This window comes from Panicum virgatum, chromosome 5N (assembly GCF_016808335.1).
Source record: "Panicum virgatum strain AP13 chromosome 5N, P.virgatum_v5, whole genome shotgun sequence".
NCBI lineage: Eukaryota > Viridiplantae > Streptophyta > Magnoliopsida > Poales > Poaceae > Panicum > Panicum virgatum.
This window is the reverse complement of record NC_053149.1, coordinates 38,081,283-38,091,888: the sequence shown is the minus strand read 5'-3', so window position 1 is coordinate 38,091,888 and position 10,606 is coordinate 38,081,283. Positions and strand designations below refer to the sequence as shown.

The 10,606-nt window shown below is 48.9% G+C and overlaps 1 protein-coding gene across 3 annotated transcripts in view; it reads right to left on the bottom strand.

Annotated features, from left to right (window-relative positions):
• Window positions 1–1,072: 1,072 nt before the first annotated feature.
• LOC120674041 overlaps window positions 1,073–10,606 on the bottom strand; it is a 28,497-nt gene continuing 18,963 nt past the window's right edge. For 2 of the 3 annotated variants that reach the window (XR_005674953.1, XR_005674956.1), the window contains exons 5-9: window positions 2,724–2,911; window positions 2,539–2,623; window positions 2,230–2,283; window positions 2,034–2,111; window positions 1,514–1,879 (exon numbers count right to left, since the gene is read on the bottom strand). The gene's annotated coding sequence lies outside the window, so the exon portion shown is untranslated. Of the gene's footprint in view, window positions 1,880–2,033; window positions 2,112–2,229; window positions 2,284–2,538; window positions 2,624–2,723; window positions 2,912–10,606 lie in introns of all 3 variants that reach the window. The other variant, XR_005674954.1, reaches the window with a different exon arrangement.

The window sequence follows — 10,606 nt, the reverse complement described above, 5'->3', positions numbered from 1 at the left end:
CCCACCCCCACCCCCACCCCCACCCCCACCCGACCTGCGCTTGGGTGGTGGCTTGGCTGCTGATTGGTGAGCGATTGAGCTCCCCGAACCGTGCAGGGACGCCGGCCGACCTGATGGATCCCTCTCTCGGCGGAATGCATCGTACGGACATGTAACACTTACATTCTACGGAGCTAGTAAGTACATACCAGTCGCACACAAGCCTGAGAGCTTGGCAAAACGATCTGTTCGCACGCCGAACCATCCGAAACATGGGAGCAATGCGGCATTGCAACCAGCTGACAGAGTCTGAGGATACAATAACTAGGGTGGGCCTTCCGTCTGCATGCAATAGATCTACCACGACCTCAAGTGCTGCGAACGGCGAATCCTTGCTGTGGATGTAACAGCAATGGGACCTTCTGGTTTAGGCTTTTCTTTGCTCATGTGTGACTGTGTGAGTGTGACCGTAATAACAGAAACTATAAGCAAAAAGTATTGTAGCATCGCCCCCCACCCTCCTCTCCCTCGCACACACCCACACCCACAGTTGCTGGCATCATGGAATGGAAATATTAACTAATACACGCCATTATCTATCACATTTTTTTCTAGACTTTTTGGCGTCAATTACATAAATTTTTCTAGTCATTCTATTTTTTTCTGAAAAAATTACAATTTCACTAGTGCAGGGCGCGCACGGACCTGGTAAGCGGCCATCATTTTGTGAAACAATCTAGGCATCAACCCCATTATTACAACCGTAGCTAACAGTTTGAGAATGTGATGATGGCAGAAAACATATTAAGCGCAAAGAGAATTGGGAGAGCATAGGACATAAGAAATTAAGCATGGAGCGCAGAATCACTGTTAGTTCCAACAGTCTACCATGTTACAACACTAAGAGCGTAGTGAAGTAAAGGGATCAGCTGGCCTCGTTTCATGTACAGAAACCACTATGTTTCATTTTGATCTTGGAAAATTGAAATAATGTGTGGTGTGCACATGGATTGGGAGCAACCATAACGTGCAGAGGAATGAACAGCAGCCCATCAGCTTTACGTAAAGAAGGGAAAACACAAACTAATACGCGTAAGTATAACGTCCTGGGTGAGTACACATTATAACATGAAACCGCTGTTTTAAGATACATGTTCAGAGGGACTGCAGGCACAGTTGTCCTATTACACAATACAAGGGAATGCAGCGTTATACAGCGTCAATGCATTAGCAGTAGGAACCTCTGACTTGTACAAAGATCAGGAAAGATATTACCTTATCCATTCTAACTTGGCCTTTTCAGAATTAGTAGGACAAATAGTACCGCCCAGTCAATGAAAACTAAGGGTAATAAAATAAATCTAGGTAAAGAGTTTAGATCAGAGATGATAGGTAAACTCAAATGGGTGGGGTTATAGTTTAATAAAGGTGGACATGAATACTGATTTTCACAAACTGAAAGTGGTTATCAGCAACCTCCCTTTTCCCTTATCTGCTGCTATAATTATGTGTTTGGGATAAAGACATTGGGAAATACCTTTTGTTGGAAAATGAATCCTTTTTTGTGGTAATGTTTGCATTGGTCTGTTGAACCAACTGTCTAAAAGGTACATGAAGGTGCAAACATCAAACTGCATATGTGTATATCCCAATCAGTAATATGATTGTTTTCTAAACATCATAAAAGTTACATTACAATTTTAGGAGAACCAGAGGTTGGACGGCATTACGGTGGTAATCTTGGAAGTCTACGGCACACTGGCGCGGGTATGCAACAGCTGTATCAAGGTGAGGAAACCATAGACCTGTTTCAAGTTTTCTCTAGATGGCTGTGCCTTTACTGCAAATCTGCAAATGAATATATATCTCACTCTTCGTCATCTCCAATCCTGTGATGTCTCTTTTCATGAAAGAATGGGCACAGTCAAAACATCCTTCCAAGAAACAATTCGTTCATGATGTAAACATGCATGGCATACTAAATTGAATACAAAGGAAATTAATATTTACTTGCATGAATGGAAATTAACAAGAGACTAAAATTTCTGGTGTACCATTTTTGCAAGAGAAGCAAATCATATGGAATGCACATATGTTCTGAAGAGCCTTCGCTAATTCATTTTGAGATGATGCTGCATATGGAATGAACACATTCAAATAAGAATAGTCATCGGGTGGAGGAAAACAGTATCCAAGCACTGCAAGGGCTAGGATATTGCTTCGATTGATTGAAACCAAATCTGGGTGTACCTTTGATTGGAGAGTCATTCAGAAAGCACCTTTTCTACGAATTGCAGTGAAAACCTAAATGGAACAAGCAGCATGAGTTTAGACTTCAGGCTAAGATTCTTTTCAAAATGAAGTGACAAAATATGACAGACTGTTTATGTCTGGGGTTTACACGATGATATAAATCTGATACTACAAGAAAAACAACCACCTTTTACTTCTAATCTACCTGACTACGTTCTATAAAGGGACGGATTCTAAAGCATCGTTCCACTCAATGCAACACTGCAACACTACAGACATGAAAAATTATGTCAAATCATGTGATACCTCATTCATGATTGGGCTGTAAACGACTCCAACGGTGGGAATTTTCCAAATGGTGAGGCCAATTGAGACGCACACAAAGGGGAAGCTGCAAGTTCAGCAAATGCAGGCAAACTTGACACGAGAATAGGGAAAATAATGTGCAGTGAAGAACCCTACCACACAAAGATAAAGTATAGCAACTTTACCCGTGGACGAAATTGGTGGTGCCATCGAGGGGATCGACGATCCAGGTAGGTTCGTCTGTGTGGCCGGCGGTGGCGCCGAGCGCTGCGGACGTCTCCTCCCCGATGAACTTGTGCTCCGGGAAGTGCTTCCGGAGGTGGTTGAAGACAAAGTCCTCGCAGGTCTTGTCCGTCTCGGTCACCAAATCCACCTGCATCGGCGAGCAATGCGCAGCACCGTGAGCCAAAATCCTAATCCAATCGGCGCATCAACATCGACATCGACGACACAGGGAACTGGTGTGTTTAGTTGATGAAAAAGTCTAGATTTTGGCATTTTAGAATATTTTGTTGTTATTTGATAAATAATGTCTAATTATAAAGAGCATCTCCAACAGTTTGGCAAATCGAATTGTCATCTTTAATTTTTTGGCAAAAACGTTAAAAATACTCCTCCAACAGTTTGGCAAAAGACTTCGCAATTCTTAGCAACTTGGGAAAAATCAGCCTCCAGCGCGTAAATATACGCGCGCGGCGCGCGGTTGGCATCGTGGTTTCTAGTCAGGTGGGAGGGTAAAAAAAGAAATAAATAACAGAGAAGGGTTCCTGATTTAAGTTTTCAAGAGGTGGAAGGACATAAATATAATTTTGTTTCTCTCTCAGGGTTCCTGATGTAAGTTAGATCTGGATTTGGCAAATGAATTATGCCAAACTGTTGGAAATAAGCTCTTTTTTTACTTGACATATCTTTTTAGAAGTTGGCAAAACACAAGATATGTCAAGTAAAATATAGCAAACTCTTGGAGATGCTCTAATTAGGCTTAAAAGATTTATCTCGTGATAATCAATTAGACTGTATAATTAATTATTTTTTTAACTGCATTTAATGATTCATGCATTCATATGTTCGAAGATTCGATGTGACACTGTAAACTTTTTTAGAAACTAAACGGGGCCTAAATCATAAGGATGAGGGGAACCCAAGGGGAGGAACAGGTTGCACGGGGGCGCCATGGCCATGGCCGTGACTAGGGCTGGAAACGAGCCGAGCCGAGCCTGGCTCGGCTCGGCTCGGTGTGGCTCGGTGGGTTAGCGAGCCGAGCCAAGCTCGGCTCGGTCATTTTGCGAGCTGGGAAAGTCGGCTCGGCTCGGCTCGTTAAAGGCTCGCGAGCCGGCTCGAGCCAGCTCGCGAGCCGACGCACTGCTGTAGCTGGGGTCTAGCGGAGGCCGGCGGCGCTGCGCGGTCTGGAGCTAGGGTCGTCGCCCGCAGCCGCGCGGAGGCCCTCAGTGGCGAGGAGGAAGTCGCGGAGGCCGCCGGTGCCCGCGAGGTTGGATGCGACGTGGGCGTAGTACTCGATGGCGGCAGGGTCGCGGCCGACGCGTCGGAGAGGAAGGCCGGCGTCGGGCACCTCCGCGCCTGGGGGACGGTCGGGACGGGGGAACCGGGGAGCGGACAGCGGCTGCCGCGGCTTGCACACTTCAGGTCGAGGAAGTCCGGCGTCTGGCGGAGGCCGGCGGCGCTGCGCGGTCTGGAGCTGGGGACTGGGGTCGTCGCCCGTGGCCGCGCGGAGGCCCTCAGCGGTGAGGAGGAAGTCGCGGAGGCCGCCGCCCGCCGCTGCCCGCGAGGTTGGATGCGACACGGGCGTAGTACTTGATGGCGGCGGGGTCGCGGGCTCGCGGCCGATGCGTCGGAGAGGAAGGCCGGCGTCGGGCACCTCCGCGCCTGGGGGACGGCCGGGACGGGGGAACCGGGGAGCGGACAGCGGCTGCCGCGGCTTGCGCGTGCGCCTGGTGCCTTGGTGGCCTGGTCCGCCGTCCGCGGATGGGGTTGAGAAGGGGGGAGTTAGGTTTAGCTATTGGGCTTTGGTGGGCTGGCTTGGGCTGATTTGGCCTCAACTCGCGAGCCGGCTCGCGAGCCAGAGCGATCCGGCTCGGCTCGGCTCGGTGTTTTAGCGAGCCGAGAAAAGAGGCTCGGCTCGGCTCGTTCTTAACTCGCGAGCTGCTCGGTGATCTCTAGAAGGACGCGGTCTTCGTATCTGTGTGTAGTTGTAGGTCTGGTTGTACACGTGTGGTGTGTGTGGTGTGTGCGTGTGTAGGGTGGTGCGTGCGTGCGTGTATGAACAGATGCTACAGCTGTACCCAGATGAGAGGCGTCAAAAAAAAACTCGCGAGCTGCTCCGAGCCGAGCCGAGCCGCTCCGAGCCCGAGCCAAGCTTCGAGCCGCGAGCTTTTTTTCCAGCCCTAGCCGTGACACACGAGCAAGCAATCAATCAAAGCTGGGCTCAGCTCAGAGAGAGCACGGCGGCGCAGGAACAGACGCCCAGTGCCTCACAGGTGTAACAGTAATCTCGCCAGGGATCCGCCTGCCCGCCGCCGCCTTCGCTTCGCCGGAACAGCCGGAGGCTTCTAGACTTTTTTACGGCAGCCGATGCCGCATCTCCCATCTCGGCCTCGCGCGCTGCAGGTGCCGCCGGTAGCGATGACCGCCGCTGCGCGCGAGGCCCTGCACCGCATCGCCGCCGCCTCGTGCGAGGGCCTCTGCCGGGCAGCCCGGCGACACGGCGCCCCGTCTCGCCCCGCGCGCGGCAAGGCACGGACGGCCGGGACGGCAGGCGGTAGCGCCCGGTAGAGACGGCGGTGCTGCTGCCGCGGGAGCTCTACTTGGCCGCCCTTCCCACCGCCAGGAGCTTTGCCGCTGTGCCAGCTCGCCGCGCGCGCCTCCGCCTCGCCGCGGGCCGCCGCGACTCCGCGGCAAGCGTCGCCGCGCGCCGCCATGCCTCCGCCTCCCGCCAACGCGCTGCTGCCGCTCGCCGCGCCTCCGCGGCCCGCATCGCCGCACGCGCGCCTCCGCGGCCGGCCTCGCCGCGCGCCGCCATAGGAGGGGCACAGCCGACATACGGCGGAGCCTCCGTGGAGGATCTGGGAGGGAGGCATCCGGCCCGCCCCCGCCGCTGCCTGTCCCAGCCGTGAGCCGTGCCGTCGGCCCGCTGCCTCGCCGGGCGCCTCCGAGATTTGAGCTCCGCGGGGACGATGGACGCGGGCGGAGGGAGCAGTGGGGGTGAGAAAGGAAATGGCGGCGAGCGGATGAAAGCGGAGAGGTCACGGAAATTTAAAGAGAGCTAGCAGGACCTTCTGTTGACTTGAGGACGCATGGAAGACAAGACATGCTGTGCTCGGGAAGAGAAGAGCGCGAGAGGAAGAAGAGAAAGGAGCGCAGTGGTCTGCAGCTGCTAGACGAGCCAGACGCGAAGCGCGTGCACTGCTCAGCGCACACACAAAGCAGCTCACAAGGTCACATGTTCACACTTGTTGGACCATCCAGCACAGAGACGAAGTTGGGTGTTCACACATTCTACACTGTACTGGTCAACACGTCTACAGCAAACAAATCGCAGTGCTTTGTTAGAAATCTGACGGGCACTACAGTTTTAGACGACGTGTCCATGCCGAGAGGGCGCCGACTCCAAGTGATCTAAAGACTAGAAACTAGTGAATGACGCGCGCGAAGGCGCGCGGACCTGGAGAACGGTCATCACTTTGTGGAACAATCTAGGCATCAACTCAGTTATTAAAAGTGTGGTTAACAGATGAAGCAGGTAACGATGGCAGGTGTCATGCTATGTGCAAAGAGAATTGGAAGAGTACAGAATCCTCCTTCTAGGGTAGTTTTTGTTAGAAATCTAGGCAATTTTCGGTATATTTTAATTCCAAAATTAGATGTATAAACTAGCAATATTTCTATGACTTTAAGGAGTAAAAGAAAACATGTGAACATGTTTATACTTATCACACATATAAGCATAAACAATATAAATAACCAAAGTTTTAGGGAGTACCCTAAAGCGGGGCCGTTGCCGGAGGCATTGGCTGCGCTGTTACCAACTGGAGTAGACATCTACTCGGTTGGCCTCAGTCGAAGTAGTCGAACTAAATCGGTGCAGGAAGATGTTCGCAGTGCAGTCCCACGAACGGTCACCAAGATGTAGTCGACGTAGTCGTTCGGCCACCAGAATGTAGTCGACGTAGTTGTTCGGCTCGTCCACCAGGAAGTAGTCGTACAATCGGGCAAAGCCTTAGTATTTTTGAGCAGTCACGCTAAAGCGTTACCCAAAAACCTGATTGCCCGCCTATCCCGTGCAGGATCTCAAGGCGAGCAAGGTTTCGGAGGCCTGCTCACGCTAATTCTGTGCGCGCAGAGATTAGCGTTGGGGAACTCAGTTGTTGCAACTGGAGAGGGAGAAGAGAGGAGCCGAGTTGCCTCAGTGCTCTGGTGCAGGATGGATGAGGGGCATGGCACTCCTTATATAGTGACTCAGGTGCTCAGGTTCGTTGAACCTGGACACCATCAGAGTCATTTAGGTGATGCGGTTATGGCCATTAATTACAGATTTAATTGCACGTTTAATCGCACGATTAATTGCTGTCAACGGCAAAATAGCCATCACATCACACCGCGCCGCGCCGCGCCGCGCCGCGCCGCACCGCACCGCACCGCACCGCCCGGCCGGCCGCGCCGCGCCGCGCCGCGCCGCGCCTCGGCCTCGGCCACGGCCACGGCCACGGCCACGGCCACGGCCCGGCCCGGCCCGGCCCGGCTCGGCGAGGCGAGCGAGCGCGCGCGCGCGTGTGGTTCACCGTCCTCCTCTTACCGGCTTCACAAGTGGTGTACAAGAAGTCCACCTTTTAAGTCGGTTGAGATCCTCCTCAATTCCCGGTACGGAATTAAACATTGATTCCCTAGCATTAATAGTGGGCTTTAAATTCTTTTATTGCTTTAGAATAAATGGGCCAAGCCCATTACTCCAACAATCCCCACCAAGAAATTCAAGCCACACTAGAAATACCCTCATTCTCTCTTTGATATACCAGTATTCGACAGAGACTGTTAAGTTGAACTTCCATCTAGGACAAAGGCTACACTTATTCACAACTGTGCAATGGACTATGCCTTGAATTGCCAGTTTTGTGCAAACAAGTTTGACCAGAGCCCTACACTGGTACTAGGCTGCAAAAGCATCCCCGCGGTTTGGAGCTTATAAGTCATACTTCAGGCCCTTCATGAGTTTCTAGAGAATACTCAATTCTCATAGACCATGACCAGTGGTCAAACTCATATAGGTGTGTTCCTTTCAGATGTTCTGTAGGACAACATCTTTTGTTTCAAGAAAACAACTCATTTGTTTAAAAGAAACCACCTGGCACACATTAAGGTATAGACCAACCTGCCATACAGATTAGAAGAGAAATGCACCTTATACACGGAATGAGCCCTTTTCACAAAGGTTCTCTTCTCACAGTCAGACTTTAGTTTTGTTTCACCATCCTAATTCACGGGATCTCCGATCACATAGGACAGGTTTCCACTATAGAATGACTCACGTGGGTCTCAAGCCCAATTCCATAGATGCATTGTCTATCACATTTCGTGAAAGACCCTTTGTAAACTGATCTGCCAGATTTTTAGCCGTCTGAACATAGTCCAGGGCTATAACTCCGGAGTTTCTCAATTTTCTGACAGATTTCAACCGCCTTTTCACATGTCTAGATGACTTCATGTTATCCTTTGAACTATTCACCTTGACAATTACCGTTTGATTGTCACAGTTCATTAGGATTGCCGGTAACGGTTTTTCAACTATCGGCAAGTCCATAAGGAGCTCACGAAGCCACTCAGCCTCAACAGTGGCGGTATCTAATGCTGTGAGTTCTGCTTCCATAGTTGACCTCGTTAAGATGGTCTGCTTGCAAAACTTCCAGGAAACAGCTCCACCACCAAGTGTAAACACATATCCACTTGTGGCCTTTATCTCATCAGCATCAGAAATCCAATTTGAATCACTATACCCTTCTAGTACCCTTGGGTACCCGGTGTAGTGAATTCCATAGTTCATTGTCCCCTTCAGATAGCGCATTACTCTTTCAAGACCCTTCCAATGATCATCTCCCGGGTTTGAAACAAACCGGCTCAGTTTGCTTACAGCAAACGAGATATCAGGTCTTGTAGCGCTCGCTAAATACATTAATGAACCAATGATCTGAGAATATCTCAGCTGATCTCGCATTATCCTTTTGTTCTTTCTAAGAATTAAACTGGCATCATATGGTGTTGAGACAGGTTTATAGTCACTATAACCAAAGCGACTTAACACCTTCTCCACATAGTGAGACTGTGTAAGAATCACCCCACCATTGATCTCTTTTACCAGCTTTATATTAAGGATAACATCAGCTTCTCCCAGATCCTTCATCTCAAAATTTTGAGATAAAAACTCTTTGACTTCCTTAATCACATTAAGGCTAGTGCCAAAGATCAGTATGTCATCCACATACAAGCACAAAATCACTCCTTCAGCCCCACCATAGCGATAGTACACACATCTGTCAGCTTCGTTCACAACAAAGCCGGCAGAGGTCAAAGTTCTATCAAACTTTTCATGCCACTGCTTAGGCGCTTGCTTGAGACCATATAAAGATTTTAACAACTTACAAACCATTCCTTCTTGACCCTTTGATACAAACCCATCCGGCTGATCCATATAGATCTCCTCTTCTAACTCTCCATTGAGGAAAGCCGTCTTAACGTCCATCTGATGAACGAGAAGACCATAAGAGGCTGCCAAGGAAAGTAACACTCGAATTGTGGTCAATCGGGCAACTGGTGAATAAGTGTCAAAGAAATCTTCTCCTTCTTTTTGTGTATAACCCTTGGCCACAAGCCTAGCCTTGTACTTTTCAATAGTACCATCTGGCCTAAGCTTTTTCTTGAACACCCACTTGCATCCAACCGGTTTACATCCATAAGGACGTTCAACGACCTCCCAGGTTCCATTAGACATAATAGAATCCATCTCACTCCTTACTGCTTCCTTCCAATAGTCAGCATCAGGAGATGAATATGCCTCTTCAATGGTTCTGGGTGTATCATCTATGAGGTATACAATGAAATCATCACCAAAAGACTTTACAGTCCTTTGTCTCTTGCTCTTTCTCGGAGCATCATTGTTATCCTCCTCAGAATTTTCTACAAGTGTATGTTCATTGTGTTCTATCGGCTCAGCAGAGCCATCATCCTTGATGAACTCTTGCCTAGATGAACTTGTTTCATCTCTCATGGGAAAAATGTTTTCAAAAAATGTAGCATCTCTGGACTCCATTATAGTACCAACATGCATGTCAGGTACTCCAGATTTCACTATTAAAAATCTATATCCAACGCTGTGAATAGCATAACCTAGAAAGATACAATCCACAGTTTTAGGTCCAAGCTTACGTTTCTTGGTTATTGGCACACTCACTTTTGCCAAACAACCCCATGTACGTAAGTATGACAGTGTTGGCCTTTTCTTCTCCCATTCCTCGAAAGGAGTTATCTCTTTATTCTTTGTAGGAACACGGTTTAGGACATGACATGCAGTCAATATAGCCTCACCCCACCATTCCTTGGAAAGTCCCGCTGTATCTAACATGGCGTTAACCAAATCCGTTAGAGTGCGGTTCTTTCTTTCGGCAACCCCATTTGACTGAGGTGAATAGGGAGGCGTCCTCTCATGAATAATACCATGTTCCTCGCAAAATAAAGTGAATAAATTTAAGAAATACTCGCCACCACGATCTGACCTAACTCTTTTGATCTTTCTCTCAAGTTGGTTTTCTACTTCAGCTTTATAGATTTTAAAGTAGTGTAAAGCTTCATCTTTTGACTTCAACAAATAGATGTAACAAAATCTAGTACTATCATCAATCAAAGTCATGAAATATTTTTTACCACCTTTTGTCAACACTCCATTCATTTCGCACAAATCGGAATGAATTAATTCTAAGGGTGCCAAGCTCCTTGCCTCCGCGGTCTTATGAGGCTTACGAGTTTGTTTTGATTCAACACATACATGACACTTAGAATTTTTGAC